Genomic DNA, 24,419 nt, shown 5'->3' with positions numbered 1-24,419 from the left:
TGCATGCAGATTGAATAAGTATGGTGAAAGAATACAACCCTGACACACTGATTTTAAACCACAGAGCAAACGTTTGTTCTGTTTGAACAATTACCTCTTGGTCTATGTCCAGGCTCTGCTTGAGCGTAGTTATGTGTTATGGAATTTCCATTCTTCACAATGTTATTCATAATTTGTTATGATTCACACAGTCGAATGCCTTGCATAGTCAATAAAACACAGGTAACCATCTTTCTGGTATTCTGTTCTTTCAGCAAAGATACATCTGACATCAGCAATGATATCCCTTTTTCTACACCCTCTTCTGAATCCAGCTTGAATTTCTGGCAATTCCCTGTTGATGTACAGCTGCAACTACTTTTGAATTACCTTCAGCAAAATTTTACTTGTGTGACATTAATGGTATTGTTCAATAATTTCCCCATTCTGATGGATCACCTTTCTTTGAAATAGGCACAAATATGAATCTCTTCCAGTTGGTTGGGGTAGCTGTCTTCCAAATTTCTTGTCATAAATGAGTGAGCAATACCAGTGCTGCATTCATTTGTTGAAACATCTCAATTAGTGTTCTGCCAGTCCCTAGGGTCTTGTTTTTCACCAGTGCCTTCAGCACAGTTTGGACTTCTTCCTTCAGTACCATCGGCTCTTGATCATTGTCTTAGGTGCTGGGTTCCCTAGAGAAGCAAAATCAGTAAAGCATATAAACACACATATATAAAAGGTTTATATCAAGGAAATGGCTCATGTGGTTGTAGAGGCTGGAACGTCCCACGTCCCTGGGTCAGGATAGAGGCGTCTTCTGATTCACATAGCTGCAGGGGCTGGTGAACCCAAGATCAGCAGGTCAGAGAGCAGGGCTCTTGTTCAAAGGCTGCAAAGATGGACATATCCCAAGATCAGCAGACAAAACTGAAGGTAAGCTGCTAGCTCGAGTCCCCAGAACTGGAGGTCTGATGAACAGGAGCCAGCTGCAGACAAAAGTCCTTGAGCTCTGCCAGAATGTCCACTTATATTCGATGCAGGCCACACACCCAAGAAACTCCCTTTCAACTGATTGGCTACTTACAGCAGATCCCATCATGGAGGTGATCACATTATATCAAATCTCTTCATGGAAGCGATCACAACATCATACAACCACCAAACTACATCATAACTACCAAACCATGAGAATCATGGCCCAGCCAAGTTGACACACAACCCCAACCATCACAATTATATTCTACCTCCTGGAATAGTTGAATGTTGACTATTTGTTTTTAGTAGTGACTCTATAATCCTTCTATCTTCTTTTTGATGCTTCCTGGGTCACTGAGTATTTTTCTCATTTCGTTGAAAAAAACCTATTGCTGTCAAGTCAATTCCAACTCGTACCTTCCCTGTAGTAAAAAGTAGAAGTGCCCCAATGAGTTTCCAAGGAGTAGCTGGTGGATCCCAACTGCCAAACTCTTGGTTAGCAGCTGAGCTCTTAACCACTGCTCATAGAATCCTTCGATATTGCAACTCAAAGCTTGAATTTTTTTCTTCAGTTCTTTCAGCTTGAGAAATGCTGAGAGTGTTATTCCTTTTTGGTTTTCTAAATCCAGGTCTTTATACATTATAATACCCTACTTTGGCTTCTCCAGCCTCCCTTTGAAATCTGTTCAGCTCTTTTACTTCATAATTTCTTCCATTTGCTTTAGCTGCTCTATATTCAAGAGCAAATTTTAGAGTCTCTTCTGACATCCATTTTGATCTTTTCTTTTTTTCCTATCTTTTTAATGACCTTTTTCTTTCTTAATGGATGATGTCTTTGATGTCATCTCAGAACTCGTTCTGTCTTTGGTCATTAGTGTTCAGTGTGTCAAATCTATTCTTGAGATGGTCTTCAAATTCAGGTGGAATATACTCAAGGTCATATTTTGGCTTTTGTAGACTTGTTTTAGTTTTCTTCAGCTTGAACTTTCATATGAGCAATTGATGGTCTAGTCTACAGTCGACCCTGGCCTTGTTCTAAATGATGATATTGAGCTTCTCCCTCATCTCTTTCCACAGATGTAGTCAATTTGATTTCTGTGTTTTTCATCTGGTGAGGTCCACGTGTATAGTTGCCATTTATGTTGTTGAATAAGTCATTGGCCTTGGAAAACTCTATCATGCAGTCTCTGGCATCATTTCTATCACCAAGGCCATGTTCTCCAACTACCAATTCTTCTTTGTTTCCTACTTTTGCATTCCAATCAGCAATAATTATCAAATCATCTTGATTGCATGCTTGATCAACTTCAGAGTGCAGAAGTTAGTAAAAATCTTCAGTTTTTTCATCTTTGGTATTAGTGGTTGGTGCATAAATTTGAACAGTAGTCATATTTACTGGTATTCCTTATAGGCATATAGATATTATTCTATTACCTCCAGGTTTGTACTTCAGGATAGATCTGGAAATGTTCTTTTTGACAATGAATGCAATGCTATTTGTCTTCAATTTTTCATTCCCGGCATAGTAGACCATATGATTGTCTGATTCAAAGTGGCCATTACCAGCCCACTTCAGCTCACTAATGCCTAGCATATAGATCTTTATGCGTTCTGTTTCATTTTTGACAACTTCTGATTTTTCTAGGTTCATACTTCATACCTTCTACATTCCAATTATTAATGGATGTTTGCAGGTATTTCTTCTCATTTTGAGTCATGCCACAGCAGCAAATGAAGGTAACAAAAGCTTTACTCCATCTATGTCATTAAGTCAACTTTACCTTGAGGAAGCAGCTCTTCCTCAGTTGTATTTTTGAGTGCCTTCTAACCTGAAGGGCTCATGTTCTGCAACTATATCAGACAATGTTCTCCTGCTAGTTTTTCACTGACCAGTTTTTTTAGAAGTAAATAGCCAGGTCCTTCTTCCTAGTATGTTTTAGTCTGGAAGCTCCACTGAAACCTTTCCACCATGGGTGACCCTGCTGTTATTTGAAGCACCAGAAGCATGGCTTCCAGCATGACAGCAACACAGCAACCACTATTCGTCTGTCATCATTAGCCCAGCACCATAGATTAACAATAGGCAAGCTTTATTATCTCTTTATGCCTCAGTTTCCTCATGTGCAAAATAGGATAAATCTTTAAATGAAATTAAATAATATAGTTTGTATGTAAAGATTTTAGCGTATATTTTGCATATTGGTGGTGATATTAAATAAAAACTAAGAAATAGCTTAGAAATATAGGGTTTGGTAAAGGCAGTGGATAGCTATGTTTTCCATGAATAACAAACACAGCCAGGGAATTGTGAAACATACTCTTCTCTCTAAAAGCTGGTTTCATATGAAGAGTTTTTTATATAGTTGCTGAAACTAGTATCTCTCATTACCTAGCAAACTGCACTAGTATGGAACCTAAGCACACTGGCTACCCAAATAATATGAATTTGTGTATTTCTTACTTCAATTTGAGGAGCTAGAGGATCAGTGAGCACAGTTATTCCCTTAAAAATTTTTGGTGGGAGAAAAAAGTAGGTGCTGCATCTATTGAGGCATACTTAAAATGGGATTGGGAGGGGGCTGGGAGGTCCGTGCCAAGCAGTCAAAATGGTGAGGAAGGCTTGGTGTTGAGGAGAGGAAGAAAGGAAGGGTTTGGATGGAACCAATCTTACTCAAGATTTCAGTAGGTTTAGAAGCCTTGGTTCCTCTTGCAGGGTGGATCCAAACCTGGCTAGAAGTAGCTCTGTTCAAAGCTCCCTTTTATACATGGAAATTTCAGGTAAGATATTTAGGTAGTGGCAATGTGTTTGTGATAGAAGGCTGGGGTTGATGAATATCTATCCTAGGAACCAGCTGGTATTAAAATTTTGGAGCATTTCTAAGAGCATAATAATGACCAATATTTACTGAGTGATTTCTTTGTGTAATGCAACATTGTAACTCATTAGAATATTCCTAGCGAGTATTAATTTATTTAATTTTCATTTCAACCCTATAGCTACTATTGTTTTCCTTATTTTCAGAAGAAGAAACTGAAGCACACAGAGGTTAATCAGTTTTCCAAAAGCCACACAACTAGTAAGTTTAAAAGTTTGAATATAAGCCATGTAGTTGGCTCCAGGGCCACACTTTTATCCATTTATACTATGTTGCCTTTCGAGAGTTTCAGGGGTTCTCAGAAGGAGGTGATAGGGAAGGCATATTCCACTCATAATCTGAGGATGATGGGTATGGCAGACATGACTAGTTGCATGCCCAATTACAATTCTTCTCTTCCTCCTTAACAGAATGCCATTTTAAACTGAGCGTATTGCTGCCCATATTTAAAGAACAAAAAACAAACAAAACCTTCTCTTGAAACTAGGTGTGGATGTGGTGACTAACTTCCGGCCAATGAAATACAAGTGGAATTGATGTACGGGATGTCTTGGAAGAGTTCTTAAAAAGAAGGGCTGTATTCTTAGTGACCTTCTCCTTTTCCTCCTACTACTTTCTTAAAGTACATGAGATGGCTGGAGCTCTACAAGATATTTTAGACCCCGAGGTGACCTTGAAAATGGAAGCCAACATGCCAAGGATGGTAGTGTGGAACCCTTTGGCAGCTACGGACTGGCTACTTCTGGACGTTATTTATAGACTTCATTTACAAGAGTAAGAAATAAACTTTTTTCTTGTTTAACCAACTGTTATTTTGCAGTTTTTTGTTAGATGTAGCTGAACCTAATCTTGAGCAACACAGGAGGAAATAGTATTGATAAGGCACAACTCAGCTCTAACAAAGGGTCTTTCTGAGATTGACAAGTGAATCAACTTCCTACCTCTCTTGGCTTCTGTTCTCTCTCTCCCATGCCATCTTTTCTTCTACTTGCTTTCTGTCATGGTTTGAAGCGTGTCCGCCCAAAATATGAGCTGTAAATCCTAACTCCTATACCTGTGAGTGTAATCCCATTTGGGAATAGGGTTTTCTTTGTTATGTTAATAAGGCCATGTCAGTGTAAGGTGTGTTTTAGACCAATCACTTATAAGATATAAAAGAGCAGATTAAGCACAAAGAAAGCAAGCAGGAATGGGGGAAACATAGATGCTTTGTGGAGATCTCCAAGGAGCACTGAGAACACTAGAGTAGTTGAGACAAGGATTTTCTCCCAGATCAGACGGAAAGATCCTTCCCCTAGAGCCAGTTCCCTGAATTTTTACTTCTTATCTCCTAAACTGTGAGAAAATAAAATTCTGTTTGTTAAAGCCACCCATTTGTGGTATTCCTATTATAGCAGTACTAAGAAACTAAGATACCTTCTAAATGTTGGGGTTCCTCAGAACTTGGTCTTAGGCTGCATCCTCTTCTCTGAGTATTTTCTCCCTAGTCCTGGTGGTGCAGTGGTTAAGAGCTTGACTGATAACCGAAAGGTCTGCAGTTCATTTCCACCAGCTACTCCTTGGAAACCCCATGGGGCAGTTCTGCTCTGTCCTATAGAATTGCTCTGAGTCGAAATCGACTAGATGGCAACGAGTTTGGTTTGGTTTCGGTAATATCTATTCCCATAACTCTATATACAATCTCTGTGTTAATAATTCTCAAATTTATATCTTTAGCAAAGCCTGTCCTCTTACATATATAGTTGCCTACTTGATATCTCCTCATTGGCATTTCAAAGTTAATATGCTCTAAACTGAATTTTTAATCCCCATTTCCTCACCCCTGCTGAAATCTGCTCTTCCTTCAGTCTTCTTCTAAGTAAATGGCACTACCATTCAAGCCAGAAACCTGCTGTTGTTGTTGTTCTTAGGTGCTGTCGAGTTGGTTCTGAATCATAGTGACCCTATGCACAACAGAACAAAACATCCTGTGCCACCCTTACAATCGTTGTTATGTTTGAGCTCATTTTTGCAGCCACTGTGTCAATCCACCTCGTTGAGTCTTCCTCTTTTCCGCTGACCCTGTACTCTGCCAAGCACGATGTCCTTCTCCAGGGACTGATCCCTCCTGACAACGTGTCCAAAGTATGTAAGACGCAGTCTCGCCATCCTTGCTTCTAAGGAGCATTCTGGTTGTACTTCTTCTAAGACAGATTTCTTTGTTCTTTTGGCAGTCCAAGGTATATTAAATATTCTTCGCCAGCGCCACAATTCAAAAGTGTGAATTTTTCTTTGGTCTTCCTTATTCACTGTCCAACTTTCATATGCGTATGATGCGATTGAAAATACCATGGCTTGGGTCAGGAGCACCTTAGTCTTCAAGGTGACATCTTTTCTGTTCAACACTTTAAAGAGGTTCTTTGCAGCAGATTTACCCAATGCAATGCATCTTTTGATTTCTTGACTGCTGCTTCCATGACTGTTGATTGTGGATCCAAGTAAAATGAAATCCTTGACAAATTTATCATGATGTTGCTCATTGGTCCAGTTGTGAGAATTTTTATTTTCTTTATGTTGAGGTGCAATCCATACTGAAGGCTGTGGTCTTTGATCTTCATCAGTAAGTGCTTCAAGTCCTTGTCAATTTCAGCGAGCAAGGTTGTGTCATCTGCATAATGCAGGTTGCTAATGAGTCTTCCTACAATTCTGATGCCCCGTTCTTCTTCATATAGTCCAGCTTCTCGGATTATTTGCTTAGCATACAGATTGAATGGGCATGGTGAAAGAATACAACCCTGACGCACACATTTCCTGACTTTAAACCAATCAGTATCCCCTTGTTCTGTCTGAACAACTGTCTCTTGATCTATGTAAAGATTCCTCATGAGCACAATTAAGTGTTCTGGAATTCCCAGTCTTCACAATGTTATCTATAATTTGTTATGATCCACACAGTCGAATGCCTTTGCATAGTCAATAAAACACAGGTAAACATCCTTCTGGTATTCTCTGCTTTCAGCCAGGGTCCATCTGACATCAGCAATGATATCCCTGGTTCCACATCCTCTTCTGAAACCAGCCTGAATTTCTGGCAGTTCCCTGTCGATATACTGCTACAGCATTTTTTGAATGATCTTCAGCAAAATTTTGTTCGCGTGTGATATTAATGATATTGTTCTATAATTTCCACATTTGGTTGGATCACCTTTCTTGGGAATGGGCATAAATATGGATCTCTTCTAGTCAGTTGGCCAGGAAGCTGTCTTCCATATTTCTTGGCATAGATGAGTGAGCACCTCCAGCGCTGCATCTGTTTGTTGAAACATCTCAATTGATATTCCATCAATTCCTGGAGCCTTGTTTTTCGCCAATGCCTTCAGAGAAGCTTGGGACTTCTTCCTTCAGTACCATCAGTTCCTGATCATATGCTACCTCTTGAATGGTTGAACATTGACTAATTCTTTTGGTACAGTGACTCTGTGTATTCCTTCCATCTTCTTTTGATGCTTCCTGCGTTGTTTAATATTTTCCCCATAGAATCCTTCACTATTGCAACTTGAGGCTTGAATTTTTTTCTTCAGCTCTTTCAGCTTGAGAAATGCCGAATGTGTTCTTCCCTTTTGGTTTTCCATTTCCAGCTCTTTGCACATGTCATTATAATACTTTACTTTGTCTTCTCGAGCCACCCTTTGAAATCTTCTGTTCAGTGCTTTTACTTCATTAATTCTTCCTTTTGCTTTAGCTGCTCGACATTTGAGAGCAAGTTTCACAGCCTCCTCTGACATCCAAGTTGGTCTTTTCTTTCTTTCCTGTCTTTTCAATGACCTCTTGCTTTCTTCACAGATGATGTCCTTTATGTCATTCCACACTGGCCTTAGGTCACTAGTGTTCAGTGCGTCAAATCTTTTCTTCAGATGGTCTCTAAATTCAGGTGGGTACTCAAGGTCATATTTTGACTCTCGTGTACTTGCTCTGATTTTCTTCAGTTTCAGCTTGAACTTGCGTATGAGCAATCGATGGTCTGTTCCACAGTCGGCCCCTGACCTTGTTCTGACTGATGATATTGAGCTTTTCCATTGTCTCTTTCCACAGATGTAGTTAATTTGATTTCTGTGTGTTCCGTCTGGCGAGGTCCATGTGTATAGTTGCTGTTTATATTGGTGAAAGAAGGTATTTGCAATGAAGAAGTCATTGGTCTTGCAAAATTCTATCATTCCATCTCCGTTATTGTTTCTATCACCAACTACTGATCCTTCTCCTTTGTGTCAAACTTTCGCATTCCAATTACCAGTAGTTATCAATGCATCTTGATTGCATGTTCAATCAATTTCAGACTGCAACAGCTGATAAAAATCTTCTATTTCTTCATCTTTGGCCCTAGTGGGTGGTGCATAAATTTGAATAACAGTTGTATTAACTGGTCTTCCTTGTAGGCTTATGGATATTATCCTATCACTGACAGCGTTGTACTTTAGGATAGATCTTGAAATGTTCTTTTTGACGATGACACCATTCCTTCCCAAATTGTCATTCCTAGCATAGTAGACTGTATGATTGTCCAATTCAAAATGGCCAATATCAGTCCATTTCAGCTCACTAATGCCTAGGATATCGAAGTTTATGCATTTTTCCATTTCATTTTTTAAAATAATTTTTATTGTGCTTTAAGTGAAAGTTTACAAATCAAGTCAGTCTGTCACATATAAGCTTATATACACCTTCCTACATACTCCCATTCACTCTCCCCCTAATGAGTCAGCCCGCTCCCTTCCTCCAGTCTCTCCTTTCATGACCGTTTTGTCAGTTTCTAACCCTCTCTACCCTCCCATCTCCCCTCCAGACAGGAGATGCCAATACAGTCTCAAGTGTTCACCTGATACAAGTAGCTCACTCTTCATCAGCATCTCTCTCCTGCCCATTGTCCAGTCCCTTCCATGTCTGATGAGTAGTCTTCGGGAATGGTTCCTGTCCTGGGCCAACAGAAGGTTTGGGGACCAAGACCACTGGGATTCTTCTAGTCTCAATCAGACCATTAAGTCTGATCTTTTTATGAGAATTGGGGTCTGCACCCCACTGTTCTCCTGCTCCCTCAGGAGTTCTCTGTTGTGTTCCCTGTCAGGGCAGTCATCAGTTGTGGCCTGGCACCATCTAGTTCTTCTGGTCTCAGGATGATGTAAGTCTCTAGTTCATGTGGCCCTTTCTGTCTCGGTCTCATAGTTATCGTGTGACCTTGGTGTTCTTCATTCTCCTTTGATCCAGGTGGGTTAAGACCAAATGATGCATCTTAGATGGCCGTTTGTTAGCATTTAAGACCCCAGACACCACAGTTCAAAGTGGGATGCAGAATGTTTTCAGAATAGAATTATTATGCCAATTGACTTAGAAGTCCCCTTAAGCCATAGTCCCCAACCCCCTGCCCTTGTTCTGCTGGCCTTCAAAGCATTCAGTTTATCCAGGAAACTTCTTTGCTTTTGGTCCAGTCCAGTCGAGCTGACCTTCCCTGTATTGAGTATTGTCCTTCCCTTCACCTAAAGTAGTTCTCATCTACTAACTAATCAGTAAATAACCCTCTCCCACCCTCCCTCCCTCCCCCCTGTCGTAACCACAAAAGACTGTGTTCTTCTCAGTTTATACTATTTCTCAAGAACTTATAATAGTGGTCTTATACAGTATTTGTCCTTTTGCATCTGACTAATTTCACTCAGCATAATGCCTTCCAGGTTCCTCCATGTTATGAAATGTTTCACAGATTTGTCACTGTTCTTTATCGATGCATGGTATTCCATTGTGTGAATGTACCATAATTTATTTAACCATTCAACCATTGATGGACACCTCAGTTGCTTCTATCTTTTTGCTATTGTAAACAGTGCTGCAATAAACATGGGTGTGCATATATCTGTTCACGTAAAGGCTCTTATTTCTCTAGGGTATATTCCGAGGAGCGGGATTTCTGGGTTGTATGGTAGTTCTATTTCTAACCTTTTAAGAAAATGCCAGATAGATTTCAAAAGTGGTTGTACCATTTTACATTCCCACCAGCAGTGTGTAAGAGTTCCAATCTCTCTGCAGCCCCTCCAACATTTATTATTTTGTGTTTTTGGATTAATGCCAGCCTTGTTGGAGTGAGATGGAATCTCATCGTAGTTTTAATTTGCATTTCTCTAATGGCTAATGATTGAGAGCATTTTCTCATGTGTCCGTTAGCCACCTGAATATCTTCTTTAGTGAAGTGTGTGTTCATATCCTTTGCCCACTTTTTGATTGGGTTGTTTGTCTTTTTGTGGTTGAGTTTTAACAGAATCATATAGATTTTAGAGAGCAGGCTCTGGTCCGAGATGTCACAGTTGAAAATTTTTTCCCAACCTGTAGGTGGTCTTTTCACTCTTTTGATGAAGTCTTTAGATGAGCATAGGTGTTTGATTTTTAGGAGCTCCCAGTTATCTGGTTTCTCTTCATCATTTTTGGTAATGTTTTGTATTCTGTTTATGCCTTGTATTAGGGCTCCTAACATTGTCCCTATTTTTTCTTCCATGATCTTTATCGTTCTAGTCTTTGTGTTTAGGTCTTTGATCCACTTGGAGTTAGTTTTTGTGCATGGTGTGAGGTATGGGTCCTGTTTCATTTTTTTGCAAATGGATATCAAGTTATGCCAGCACCATTTGTTAAAAAGGCTATCTTTTCCCCAATTAACTGACACTGGGCCTTTGTCAAATATCAGCTGCTCATATGTGGATGGATTTATATCTGGGTTCTCAATTCAGTTCCTTTGGTCTATGTGCCTGTTATTGTACCAATACCAGGCTGTTTTGACTACTTCCATTTCATTTTTAATGATTTCCAATTTTCCTAGATTCATACTTCATACATTCCATGTTCCGATTATTAGTGGACAGTTGCAGCTATTTCTTCTCATCTTGAGTTGTGCCACATCACCAAATGAAGGTCCTGAAAGCTTTACTCCATCCACATCATTAAGGTCGACTCTACTTTGAGGAGGCAGCTCTTCCCCACTCATCTTTTGAATGCCTTCCAACCTGGGGAGCTCATCTTCCAGCACTATATCAGACAATGTTCCAGTGCTATTCACACGGTTTTCACTGGCTAATGCTTTTCAGAAGTAGACTGCCAGGTCCTTATTCCTAGTCTGTCTTAGTCTGGAAGGTGCTAGAAAATAAAATAAATAAGCTCAGCTGAAACCTGTCCTCCATGAGTGACCCTGCTGGTATCTGAATACTGGTGGCATAGCTTCCAGCATCACAGCAACATGCAAGCCCCCACAGTACAACAAACTGACAGACACGTAGGGGAGCAGCTGTAGTCATCTGTAATTCTTTCCTCTCCCTCGGCCCTCATGCCCTACATTCATTCCATCAATTACTCTTGGGAAGCCTGTCTCCAGAATATATCTTGAAGCTGTCTGCATTTTTCCATCTCCATTGCCATCACCTTGGCCAAACCATGATCATTTTTTGCATAAACAAGAACAATGGCACCAGACTGGTGTATTTTCTTTCTGTTTTGTCTCCTTCTAACCCATTTCCACACACCAGTGAGAGTGAATAATCCTTTTTTTTTTTAATAATTTTTATTGTGCTTTAAGGGAAAGTTTACAAATCAAGTCAGTCTCTCACACAAAAACCCATATATACCTTGCTACACACTCCCAATTACTCTCCCCCCTAATGAGACAGTCTGGTCTCTCCCTACGCTTTCTCTTTTCGTGTCCATTTTACCAGCTTCTAATCCCCTCCACCCTCTCATCTCCCCTCCAGGCAGGAGATGCCAACATAGTCTCAAGTGTCCACCCCATCCCAGAAGCTCACTCCTTACCAGCATCCCTCTCCAACCCACTGTCCAGTCCAATCCATGTCTGAAGAGTTGGCTTCGGGAATGGTTCCTGTCCTGGGCCAACATAAGGTCTGGGGGCCATGACCACCAGGGTCCTTCCCGTCTCAGTCAGACCATTGAGTCTGGTCTTGTGAGAGTTTGGAGTTTGCATTTCATTGCTCTCCTGCTCCCTCAGTGGTTCTCTGTTGTGTTCCCTGTCAGGGCAGTCATCGGTTGTAGCCAGGCACCATCTAGTTCTTCTGGTCTCAGGATGATGTAGTTGCTGGTTCATGTGGCCGTTTCTGTCTCTTGGGCTTGTAATCACCTTGTGTCCTTGGTGTTCTTCATTCTCCTTTGATCCAGGTGGGTTGAGACCGATTGATACATCTTAGATGGCTGCTTGCTAGCGTTTAAGACCCCAGACGCCACTCTTCAAAGTGGGATGCAGAATGTTTTGTTAATAGATTTTATTATGCCAAATGACTTAGATGTCCCCTGAAACCATGGTCCCCAGACCCCTGCCCCTGCTATGCTGGCCTTCGAAGCATTCAGTTTATTCAAGAAACTTCTTTGCTTTTGGTCCAGTCCAGTTGAGCTGACCTCCCCTGTATTGCATGCTGTCTTTTCCTTCACCTAAAGCAGTTCTTATCTACTATCTAATTAGTGAATGCCCCTCTCCCACCCCTCTGCCTCTTGTAACCACAAAAGAAATGTTTTCTTCTCAGTTTAAACTATTTCTTAAGTTCTTATAATAGTGGTCTTATACAACATTTGTCCTTTTGCAACTAATTTCACTCAGCATAATGTCTTCCAGGTTCCTCCATGTTATGAAACATTTCACAGATTCCTCATTGTTCTTTATTGATGCATAGTATTCCATTGTGTGAATATACCATAATTTATTTATCCATTCTTCCATTGATGGGCACCTTGGTTGCTTCCATCTTCTTGCTATTGTAAACAGTGCTGCAATAAACATGGGTGTGCATATATCTGTTCGTGTAAAGGCTCTTATTTCTCTAGGATATATTTCAAGGAGTGGGATTGCTGGAGTGTATGGTAGTTCTATTTCTAGCTTTTTAAGGAAGCGCCAAATAGATTTCCAAAGTGGTTGTAGCATTTTACATTCCCACCAGCAGTGTATAAGTGTTCCAATCTCTCCACAGCCTCTCCAACATTTATTATTTTGTGTTTTTTGGATTAATGCCAGCCTTGTTGGAATGAGATGAAATCTCATTGTAGTTTTGATCTGCATTTCTCTAATGGCCAGTGATCATGAACATTTCCTCATATATCTTTTAGCTACCCGAATGTCTTCTTTAGTGAAGTGTCTATTCATATCTTTTGCCCGTTTTTTAATTGGGTTATTTGTCTTTTTGCAGTTGAGTTTTTGTTGTATACGTAGGTTTTAGAGATCAGGCGCTGATCAGAAATGTCACAGCTAAAAACTTTTTCCTAGTCTGTAGGTAGTCTTTTTACTCTTCTGGTGAAGTCTTTGGATGAGCATAGGTGTTTGATTTTTAGGAGCTCCCACTTATCTAGTTTTTCTTCTACATTTTTTTTTTAATGTTTTGTATATTGCTTATGCCATGTATTAGGGCTCCTAATGTTGTCCCTATTTTTTCTTCCATGATCTTGATCGTTCTAGATTTTATATTAGGTCTTTGATCCATTTTGAGCTTGTTTTTGTGCATGGAGTGAGGTATGGGTCTTCCTTCATTTTTTTGCAGATGGATACCCAGTTACGCCAGCACCATTTGTTAAAAAGACTGTCTTTTCCCCATTTAACTGTTTTGGGGCCTTCGTCAAATATCAAGTGCTCATATGTGGATGGATTTATGTCTGGATTCTCAATTCGGTTCCACTGATCTATGTATCTGTTGTTGTACCAGTACCAGGCTGTTTTGACTACTGTGGCGGTATAACAGGTTCTAAAATCAGGTAAAGGAAGGCCTCACACTTTGTTCTTCTTTTTTAGTAATGCCTTAATTATCTGGGACCTCTTTCTCTTCCATAAGAAGTTGGTGATTTGTTTCTCCATCTCATAAAGAATGTCTTTGGGATTTGGATGGGAATTGCATTAAATGTATAGATCCCTTTTGGTAGAATAGACATTTTTATAATGTTAAGTCTTCCTAACCATGAGCAAGGTATGGTCTTCCACTTATGTAAGTCTGTTTTGGTTTCTTGCCGAAGTGTACTGTAGTTTTCTTTGTATAAGTCTTTTACATCTCTGGTAAGATTTATTCCTAAGTATTTTATCTCCTTGGGGCTACTGTAAATGGCATTGATTTGGTGATTTCCTCTTCTATGTTCTTTCTATTGATGTAGAGGAATCCAGCTGATTTTTGTATGTTTATCTTGTATCCCAATACTCTGCTGAGCTCTCCTATTAGTTTCAGTAGTTTTCTTGAGGATTCCTTAGGGTTTTCTGTGTCATCTGCAAATAGAGATACTTTTTACTTCTTTCTTGCCAATGTGGATGCCCTTTATTTCTTTATCTAGCCTAATTGCTCTGGCTGGGACTTCCAGCACAATGTTGAATAAGAGTGGTGATAAAAGACATCCTTGTTTGGTTCCTGATCTCAGTGGGAATGTTTTCAGGCTCTCTCCATTTAGGGTGATGTTGGCTGTTGGCTTTGTATAAATGCCCTTTATTATATGGAGGAATTTTCCTTCTATTCCTATTTTGCTGAGAGTTTTTATCATGAATGAATGTTGAACTCTGTCAGATATCTTTTCTGCATCAATTGATAAAATCATGTGATTCTTGTCTTTTGTTTTATTTATGTGGTGGATTATATTAATCGTTTTTCTAATGTTGAACCATCCTTGCATAAGTGGTATGAATCCTACTTGGTCATGGTGAATTATTTTTTGGATATGTTGTTGAATTCTGTTGGCTAGAATTTTGTTGAGGATTTTTGCATCTACATTCATGAGGGATATAGGTCTCTAATTTTCTTTTCTCGTGGTATCTTTACCTGGTTTTGGTATCAGGTGGTGGCTTCATAGAATGAGTTTGGTAGTATCCCATCCTTTTCTATGCTCTGAAATTTTACCTTTAGTAGTAGTGGTGTTAACTCTTCTCTGAAAGTTTTGTAGAACTCTGCAGTGAAGCCATCCGATCCAGTGCTTTGCTTTGTTGGGAGTTTTTTGATTACCGTTTCAATCCCTTCTTTTGTTATGGGTCTATTTAGTTGTTCTACCTCTGTTTGTGTTAGTTTAGGTAGGTAGTGTGTTTCTAGGAATTCATCCATTTCTTCTAGGTTTTCAAATTTGTTTGAGTATAGATTTTCATAGTAATCTGATATGATTCTTTTAATTTCAGTTGGGTCTGTTGTGATATCACCCCTCTCATTTCTTATTTGGGTTATTTGCTTCCTCTCCTGTTTTTCTTTTGTCAGTTTGACCAGTGGTTTATCAATTTTGTTGATTTTTTCCACAAAACCAGCTTTTGGTCTTGTTAATTCTTTCAATTGTTTTTCTGTTTTCTATTTCATTTAGTTCAGCTCTAATTTTTATTGTTTGTTTTGTTCTGGTGCCTGTGGGTTTCTTTTGTTGCTCTCTTTCTATTTGTTCAAGTTGTAGGGATAATTCTTTGATTTTGGCCCTTTCTTCTTTTTGGATGTGTGCATTTATTGCTATAAATCGGCCTCTGAGCTCCACTTTTGCTGTGTCCCAAAGGTTCTGATAGAAAGTGTTTTCATTCTCATTGGATTCTCTGAATTTCTTTATTCCATCCTTAATGCCTTCTATAATCCAGTCTTTTTGGAGCAGGACATTGTTCAGTTTCCAAGTGTTTGATTTCTTTTCCCTGCTTTTCCTGTTATTGATTTCCATTTTTATGGCATTATGGTCAGAGAAGATGCTTTGTAATATTTCAATGTATTGGATTCTGCTAAGGCTTGCTTTATGACCTAATATGTGGTCTATTCTAAAGAATGTTCCATGTGCATTAGAAAAGAAAGTATACTTGGTTGCTGTTGGTTGGAGTGTTCTGTATATGTCTGCGAGGTCAAGTTGGTTGATTGTGGCATTTAGATGTTCCGTGTCTTTATTGAGCTTCTTTCTAGATGTCCTGTCTTTCACCGAAAGCAGTGTGTTGAAGTCTCCTACTATTATTGTGGAGCTGTCTATCTCACTTTTCAGTGTTGATAGAGCTTGTTTTGTGTATCTTGCAGCCCTGTCATTGGGTGCATAAATATTTAATATGGTTATATCTTCTTGGTGTATTGTCCCTTTAATTATTATATAGTGTCCTTTCTTAGCCTTTATGGTGGATTTAACTTTAAAGTCTATTTTGTCAGAAATTAATATTGCCACTCCTGCTCTTTTTTGATTGTTGTTTGCTTGATATATTTTTTTCCATCCTTTGAGTTTTAGTTTGTTTGTGTCTCTCAGTCTAAGGTGTATCTCTTGTAGGCAGCATATAGACGGATCATGTTTTTTAATCCATTCTGCCACTCTCTGTCTCTTTATTGGTGCATTTAGTCCATTTACATTCAGGGTAATTATGGGTAGGTATGAATTTCGTGCTATAATTTTGATGTCTTTTTTTGCGTGTTGACAGTTTCTTTTTCCCCCTTGATTTTATGTGCTGAGTAGATTTTCTTTATATATTGTCCTTTCCTCATATTTGTTGTTGTTGATTTTGTTTCTGCTGAGTCTGTATTTTTCTCTTGTATTTTATTTTGATGAGTAGGATAGTTTGTCCCCTTTGTGGTTACCTTATTATTTACCCCTATTTTTCTAAATTTAAAACTAACTTTTATTTCTTTGTATTGCCATATCTTCCTCTGCATATGGAAGGTGTATGATTACATTTCTTAGTCCCTGTTTATTATTTTAATGTTGTCTTCTTTTATATAATAACATCGCTGTTACCCTGTTTTGGGCTTTTTTTTTTTTTTTAAAAAAAAAAACGATCTTGCTTTGTTTTTTTTGGTTTCCCTGTCTGGGTTGACTTCTGGTTGCTCTGCCCGGTGTTCTAGTCTTGGGTTGATACCTGATATTATTGATTTTCTAACCAAAGAACTCCCTTTGGTATTTCTTGTAGTTTTGGTTTGGTTTTTACGAATTCCCTCAGCTTGTGTTTATCTGGAAATGTCTTAATTTCACCTTTATATTTAAGAGACAGTTTTGCTGGATATATGATCCTTGGCAGCCAGTTTTTTTCCTTCAATTTTTTAAATATGCCATCCCATTGCCTTCTTGCCTGCATGGTTTCTGCCGACTAGTCCAAGGTTATTCTTATTGGCTCTCCTTTGTAGGTGACTTTTCGTTTATCCCTTGTTGCTCTTATAATTCTCTCTTTATCTTTGGTTTTGGCAAGTTTGATTATAATATGCCTTGGTGACTTTCTTTTAACATCTACCTTATGTGGAGTTCCATGAGCATCTTGGATAGGCATCTTCCTATCTTTCACAATATCAGGGAAGTTTCCTGCCAACAAATCTTCAACAATTTTCTCTGTATTTTCTGTTATCCCTCCCTGTTCTGGTACTCCAATCACTCGTAGGTTATTTCTCTCAATAGAGTCCCACATGATTCTTAAGGTTTATTCCTTTTTTAAAATTCTTTTATCTGATTTTTCTTTAAATATATTAGTGCCAAGTGATTTATCTTCGAGTTCAGAAATTCTAGCTTCTACTTGCCCAGTTCTGCTCCTCTGACTTTCTATTGAGTTGTCTAATTTTGCGACTTTATTGTTAATCTTCTGAATTTCTGATCCTGTCTGTCTATGGGTTTTTCCAGCTTATTAAACTTTTCTTTATGTTCCTGAATAATCTTTCTAATTTCTTCAGTTGCTTTATCTGTGTGTTGCTTGGCTTGTTCTGCATATTGCCTCATTTCCTTCCTGATGTCTTGAAGGGTTCTGTATATTAAACTTTTGTATTCTGCATCTGGTAATTCCAGGAATGCACTTTCATCTAAAAGATCCCTGGATTCTTTCGAGAGCCTATTGAGGTGTTCATGGTCTGTTTCTTTATGTGACTTGTTATTGACTATTTTCTCCCAGCCGTCTAGAAGTTATTGTATTAGGTTATGCTTGCTTACTGTGTCATAGCTGCTTGCTTCATTTTGTTTTGGTATACACCTATGGGTTGTTTGAGTAAGCTAGCTTGATTATTTTTGCCTTTGGAGCTCTGGTGTCCTGTCCCCACCTGGCTAGAGCTGTTATCAGGTGTATCAGTCTAGGAGTCCATTCAGTTTTCTTGTACAAATTCAGCTCAAGTTTCCGGGTACTAATCATCAAGTGTGTGGTACAGGCTCTGTCCTACAGTCTTAGAGAGGCAGGGTTGATTGGCGTATATACCGGTATCTGATTGCAGGAGGGGGTCACGCTCTCAATATGGTAGGGGGCTGAGAACCGACCCCCAAGTGTCTCTGAGGAAAATGCATCTCTGTTCCCTAGAGCATGCTGGTGGGTGGGCTCTGCAGACAGACCATGGGCACTCAAAGTTTTTGGTTGTAAGGACTGGGAGGTACCAGTTATCTTTGGACCACTGTCGTGGGTGGCTGGGTGATTCGAGTGGAGCTACCAGTCCTTAGGTCCCTGATGTGGGTAGGTGAGGACCTTGTTTAATAGGCAAAGCAATGTCAAACGTCAAACACCCATCTCTCCACCACACAGCTGAAATGGTTGGATTTTGCGAACAAGGGCCTATTCTCCTGAAATAGGCCCACACAGGTCCATGCAGAAGGGAAAGTTGCTCAAGTTCCATGGGCGGTTTATGCCTGGACAGGAGCCGCTTCTGTCCTGAGCTCCGCTGGTTAATGGAGCTAGCAAATTATCTTTTCCCCCCATTTGCAAATTTTTTCCTTCCCCAAGGCCAGGAGGATGGCTCTACGTGCTCCCCAGGGTCTATCTCAGGCCCAGGGATTCAGTAGCTGGAGCCGGTTTGGGGGTGGAGGGGCGCAGTAAAATATACGCAAGTACTTAGCTTTTGCCGAGAGCACCGTTCTCCTTAGGTTCCGGAGGTGTGACTTGACTGTGTGGCTGGCTGCTTCTCCCTGAGGAAACTGCACTGAACGCTAGTATCAGCCTGCCGCCTCCGCCGCTGCCCCAGGAATGGTGCCTGAGGGCTCCCCGCGATTCAGATCCAGTAACTCCTCTCCACTTCTGTACGGTCTCTTCCTCTCCCTGCCCCTCAGTTTGTTGTCTAAGCTTGCCTTTGATGCTCACGGCTCCCAGCTTGTCACAAATATACTCGTTTCACTTGTTTTTTTCAGTCTTTGTTGTAAAGAGGGCTCGCTGTAAGTGTCTGTCTATTCTGCCTTCTTGGCTCTGCCGAGAGTGAATAATAAAAAAAAAAGTAAATAAGTTTATGTTCTAGTTCTCAGCTTTAAACATTTCACTGGTTTCCTATTATATTCATAAATAAAATCCAAACTTTCTATCATGGACTACAAAGTCTTACATGTTCTACACTCTGATAAAAAAAAAAATACTTACCTTTATAATGTCATGGTTCTTCCCTTTGCTTATTATACTATATTCACTTAGATTTCCTTTCAGGTCTTCAAGTACTATGATCTTTTATGCCTTGAGGCTTTTACTCAGGCCCTCTGCTTACAGTGCTTTTTCTTGTGATTTCTTACACTACTGGCTCTTTTTCATTTTCAAGTCTCCGCCTAAATCCTCAGAGAATCCTTCCCTGGCCATCCTATCTAAATAAACATTCTCCATTCAGGCACCGTTATTATCTATTACAATGCCTTATTTATTTTATTTTCTAGCACTTTTCCTATGTTGCAATTACATTTTATTTCTTACTTGCCTATTTATTTACTATCTTTTACCTAGACTAAAAACATCATGAAGGTAGAGATTATGACTTTTATTTATTGTAATATAACTAACACCTAAACTATGACCCTTTACTTACATATAACTAGTGCCTCCACTATTTGTTAAATGAATGAATGAATGTATATATCTGAGGGTCCTCAGGGATTCTGGAGAAATATAGGAAATTGGGATGGGGCACAGGTGGCCATACATATTGATAGTATTAGACAATATCTGTGCTGGGTTGTAGAGAATACATTTGATGGTCTGAGACTTTTGTTTCACTACGTTGCTACAGGGAAATGTAAGTGGGGGGGTGCATGGTCTTAGAGATTGTGCTATTTTGACATACCTTAGCTAGTTATTACTAAAGAACTGGGTAACACACTGACCTGTTTACAGTATGGTTGCAGTTCGGCAAGGCCAAGTCCATAGCTGGCCATCTGGGTCTTAGGTCCTGCTTTAGTTCTGGAACAGTGAGACAAAAGCATTCCTGTCTTTCTAAAGTTGATGAAGAACAGACTTCTTCCCTGGAATGGTGCCGAATGGTAATGTGCCTCTAAGGACTGCACTGAGTAAACCTTTTGAACAAGGTGCAGTCAAAGCTGATTAAAATCACACCATTTCATAACACTGCTTACAGGCAAAGACTTACTCCAGGAAGCTGTGAAGAAAGTGAGCTGGCTGTGTGAGGAACAGCAGCCTGGATCTGGTCTTTTAACCCCTTGAGCTGTTTGTTTAGCACTGCATGGAACCAGATTTCCTTGTTTGTCTGTTACATCCTTCACCTTGCCCTCTGTGTCTGCGTTATTGATAAGATGCCTACAGATGTCTCAGAATATTCCATGCTGAGATTGAGAGTTGAGATAACATTGCTGTTTCTTTGTTACTTCCTTGAAAGAAAAGATTTAGTGATAGGAGCTGGGGGGAAAAAAAAGAGACTAATGCTGCCTAGGAGTTTTCATTATGCTACTAACATAAAGAGTTTCCATTCTTTTTTTGAGAGACTGGACTGTATTTCCAGAAAGCTGTCCACGGGCATTTCAGTATTTAGTCTTTTCTGAATGGTGGTGAAAAGAGTGTTGTTCCTGGCATCTAAAGAAGGAGGGTTCAAATTATGACTCTGTCACTTAACAATTTGGGGAACTTTGGGCAGGTCACTTAACATCCATGAGCCTCAATTTCCTCATGTAAAATAGAAATAACAGCTGCTCTGACTACCTCATAGGGTTGTTTTAAGAATCAAATAAAATACTACATGTGAGTTTCTATCCTGTAAAGCTCTTTGCAAATGTAAAGTACCATTGTCCTTGCCAAGGCTTTCCCCCTTTTTTGAATGTTGTCATTCTTCAACCTTTAGTTAAACATTCCTATAGGGCTACACTTATTCACAGGGAGAACAGGTGATAGGCTCCATGATGAGATATGGAGGAAAGTGCAGAAAAAAACCATAGGGTCTCTTAAGTGGCCTTCCAGCCTGCCAGTCTTTGAAAAGAGGAGGACTGGCTCTTATAAAACCCATTTCTTTGTCATTTTTCTTCCAGTGAGGCCCCAGTGATAGAAAATGTAAACTTGGAAGAATATTGTTAGGATGTATTTATTAAAGGGAGCTATGAATGTATTGGAGCCTTGGTGGTACAGTGGTTAAAGAGCTCAGCTGCTAACCAAAAGGTTGGCAGTTCGAATCCACCAGCCACTCCTTGAAAACTTCTGGGGCAGTTCTACTCTGTCCTATAGGGTTGCTATGAGTCTGAATCAACTCAATAGCAACAGATTTTTTTTTTTTTGGTATAGTTGTATTAGTGTTACTGGAATAAGGTTCTTGCCTCCCACTGGTAATGAGCAGGTAAGGCACGTAGTTTTCCACACAAGCAAAGCTTTATTGGAGAGACTTGCAAGCGGAGACAAGGAAGGTCTAGAGCAATGCTTACCCTCATCTCACAGAATAAAAGACAGGCCCGAGTTTTTAAATGTTCTTGGACAGGAAAAGATTTATGTTTATTCATAGTCACAGGTTGGGATATGTTAACTAAGGTGGGCACGCAGCAGCTTTCCAAGATGGCTCCTGTCCTGGAGGCCTCTGGGATTTGTAGCAGGACTTATTATGGGGGTCGCGCCTGCTCAGTCTCTCACTCTCCGGGTTCGATTCCATGGCTGGGGCTGTAGCCCCTCACTGCCACGGTAGAAGGTCACACAGCGGTCATAGGTGTATGTTCTGTGTATGTCCCTGGGCCTGGATTTCTCTAGCTGCTTCTGACAGGCAACTTTAAGGTATTTTGTGGACTATTTTTAGATACCCTGCCCCATTGTTCTGGGGGAAAGGCTTTGTTTCTGCTCCCTGGCCCATTTCTTGTTACTTTGTTTGAAGATTTGGGGGGCCCCTCTGTTTTCTGTCTTACTAAGTCTCTAGGTTCCACACTCAACCCCCTATTACCTCTCTGATAAACCAAAAACCAAACCCACTGCCATCGAGTCAATTCTGACTCATAGCGACCCTATAGGACAGAGTAGAACTGCCCCATAGAGTTTCCAAGGAGCACCTGGCGGATTCGAGCTGCCGACCCTTGGGTTAGCAGTCATAGCACTCAACCACTACACCACCAGGGTTTCCACCTCCCTGATAGTATAGTCTATTTCTCTTTTTCATGTTTCTCCTCTAACCACAGCAGTCTCTTCGCTATTTCTCAAACAGGCACCCTCCGATCTCAGGGCCTTTCCTCCCTATCTTACTACCCCCTGAGAGACTTCAACCCCATAAATCTTTATGGGAATGTGGATGGAGTTCTCTGCTTCTGTAACTTCTTTATGCTGGACTCGGGCTTTGTTCCTGCCTAACTGGGTAGAAGTCTCTTGCTACCTGATTTAAGTTACTATCAGGACCCCTTCTTGGGGAATCAGTTGGTAGTCTTGCATGGCCAGGAGCTTGGCCTGACTAAAAGCTTAAACAGGCAGGGGCCGAACGTGAGTAGTACTATTCCCCTGGTCAAGGCTCTAGACTGTACAGTGGCTACTGTCATGGAAAGACCTTAGTAGTCTAAATCGGGGAATTATTTCTTTTAATAGCCCTTCTCTTTTTATACATTTAGACAATACTCCTAGGAGGGCATTCCTGCCATAGTGTGTGACATCATGGAAGGCTTTTACTATTTTCCATTATAAATACTCAGGCACATATAATACTCCCTCATTGTTCTTTATTCATCCTGTCTCTTCATAAGAAAAACCGCTTCTTTTCTCTTAGGGCAAGTACCAGGGCAGTTAGCTCAGCTTTTTGGGCTGATGTTTCTGGTGGTAAATCTCTTGTCTCAATAACACCAGTCTGGGTGACAATTGTATAAAAAGGTGGCAGGGTTCAAAGTTTGGCACACTTTTAAGTTTAACTCTGGGGTATCTAGGAGGAGGGCCCAAAGAGGATAGAAACCAAGTAATAGAGGAGAGTGTTTTCTACACCACCCATCAAATATCTTGGCCTCCCCCTCTTTGGTTTTTTACATTTTCTGACCCACTTCACAGGAAGAGGAAAAGTAAAGTTCCTTACCTTAGGATTTCTGTCAACCCCAATGACTATACAGTCACGACTGGAGAGTGGGCCTGGATTTTGGGTTAAAACAGAGAAGGCAGCTTTTGTGTCTAGCAAAAATTCAGTCTCTTTACCTCCCACGTCGAGAGTAACCCAAGGCTCTATTGTGGATATAGCAATGGTCTTCTGGCTGGGAGCTGAGTGGACCTCTGGGCCTCATCAACAGGGCTGCTCTTCTTCCTCCTCTGAGAAGGACATTAGGCACTGTGGGCCTACCTGGACTGGCCTCTGGGGAAGTCCACTGTGCACCCTGTTATAGAACGCTCAGGACAATCCACCTTAATGGCCTCTCTCTTTTTTTTTTTTTTTAATTAACTTTTATTGAGCTGCAAGTGAACGTTTACAAATCAAGTCAGTCTGTCACATATAAGTTTATATACATCTTACTCCGTACTCCCACTTGCTCTCCCCCTAATGAGTCAGCCCTTCCAGTCTCTCCTTTCGTGACAATTTTGCCAGCTTCCAACTCTCTCTATCCTCCCATCTCCCCTCCAGACAGGAGATGCCAACACAGTCTCAAGTGTCCACCTGGTATAATTAGCTCACTCTTCATCGGCATCTCTCACCTACCCACTGTCCAGTCCCTTTCATGTCCGATGAGTTTTCTTCGGGGATGGTTCCTGTCCTGTGCCAACAGAAGGTTTGGGGACCATGACCGCCGGGATTCCTCTAGTCTCAGTCAGACCATTAAGTATGGTCTTTTTATGCGAATTTGGGGTCTGCATCTCACTGATCTCCTGCTCCCTCAGGGGTTCTCTGTTGTGCTCCCTGTCAGGGCAGTCATCGATTGTGGCCGGGCACCAACTAGTTCTTCTGGTCTCAGGATGATGTAGGTCTCTGGTTCATGTGGCCCTTTCTGTCTGTTGGGCTCTTAGTTGTCGTGTAACCTTGGTGTTCTTCATTCTCCTTTGCTCCAGGTGGGTTGAGACCAATTGATGCATCTTAGATGGCCGCTTGTTAGCATTTAAGACCCCAGACGCCACATTTCAAAGTGGGATGCAGAATGTTTTCATAATAGAATTATTTTGCCAATTGACTTAGAAGTCCCCTTAAACCATGGTCCCCAAACCCCCGCCCTTGCTCCGCTGATCTTTGAAGCATTCATTTTATCCCGGAAACTTCTTTGCTTTTGGTCCAGTCCAGTTGAGCTGACCTTCCATGTATTGAGTGTTGTCCTTCCCTTCACCTAAAGCAGTTCTTATCTACTAATTAATCACTAAAGAACCCTCTCCCTCCCTCCCTCCCTCCCCCCTCGTAACCACAGAAGCATGTGTTCTTCTCAGTTTATACTATTTCTCAAGATCTTATAATAGTGGTCTTATACAATATTTGCCCTTTTGCCTATGACTAATTTCGCTCAGCATAATGCCTTCCAGGTTCCTCCATGTTATGAAATGTTTCA

Source organism: Elephas maximus, chromosome 15 (genome assembly GCF_024166365.1).
Source record: "Elephas maximus indicus isolate mEleMax1 chromosome 15, mEleMax1 primary haplotype, whole genome shotgun sequence".
Lineage (NCBI taxonomy): Eukaryota > Metazoa > Chordata > Mammalia > Proboscidea > Elephantidae > Elephas > Elephas maximus.
This window is presented reverse-complemented; position numbering follows the sequence as displayed.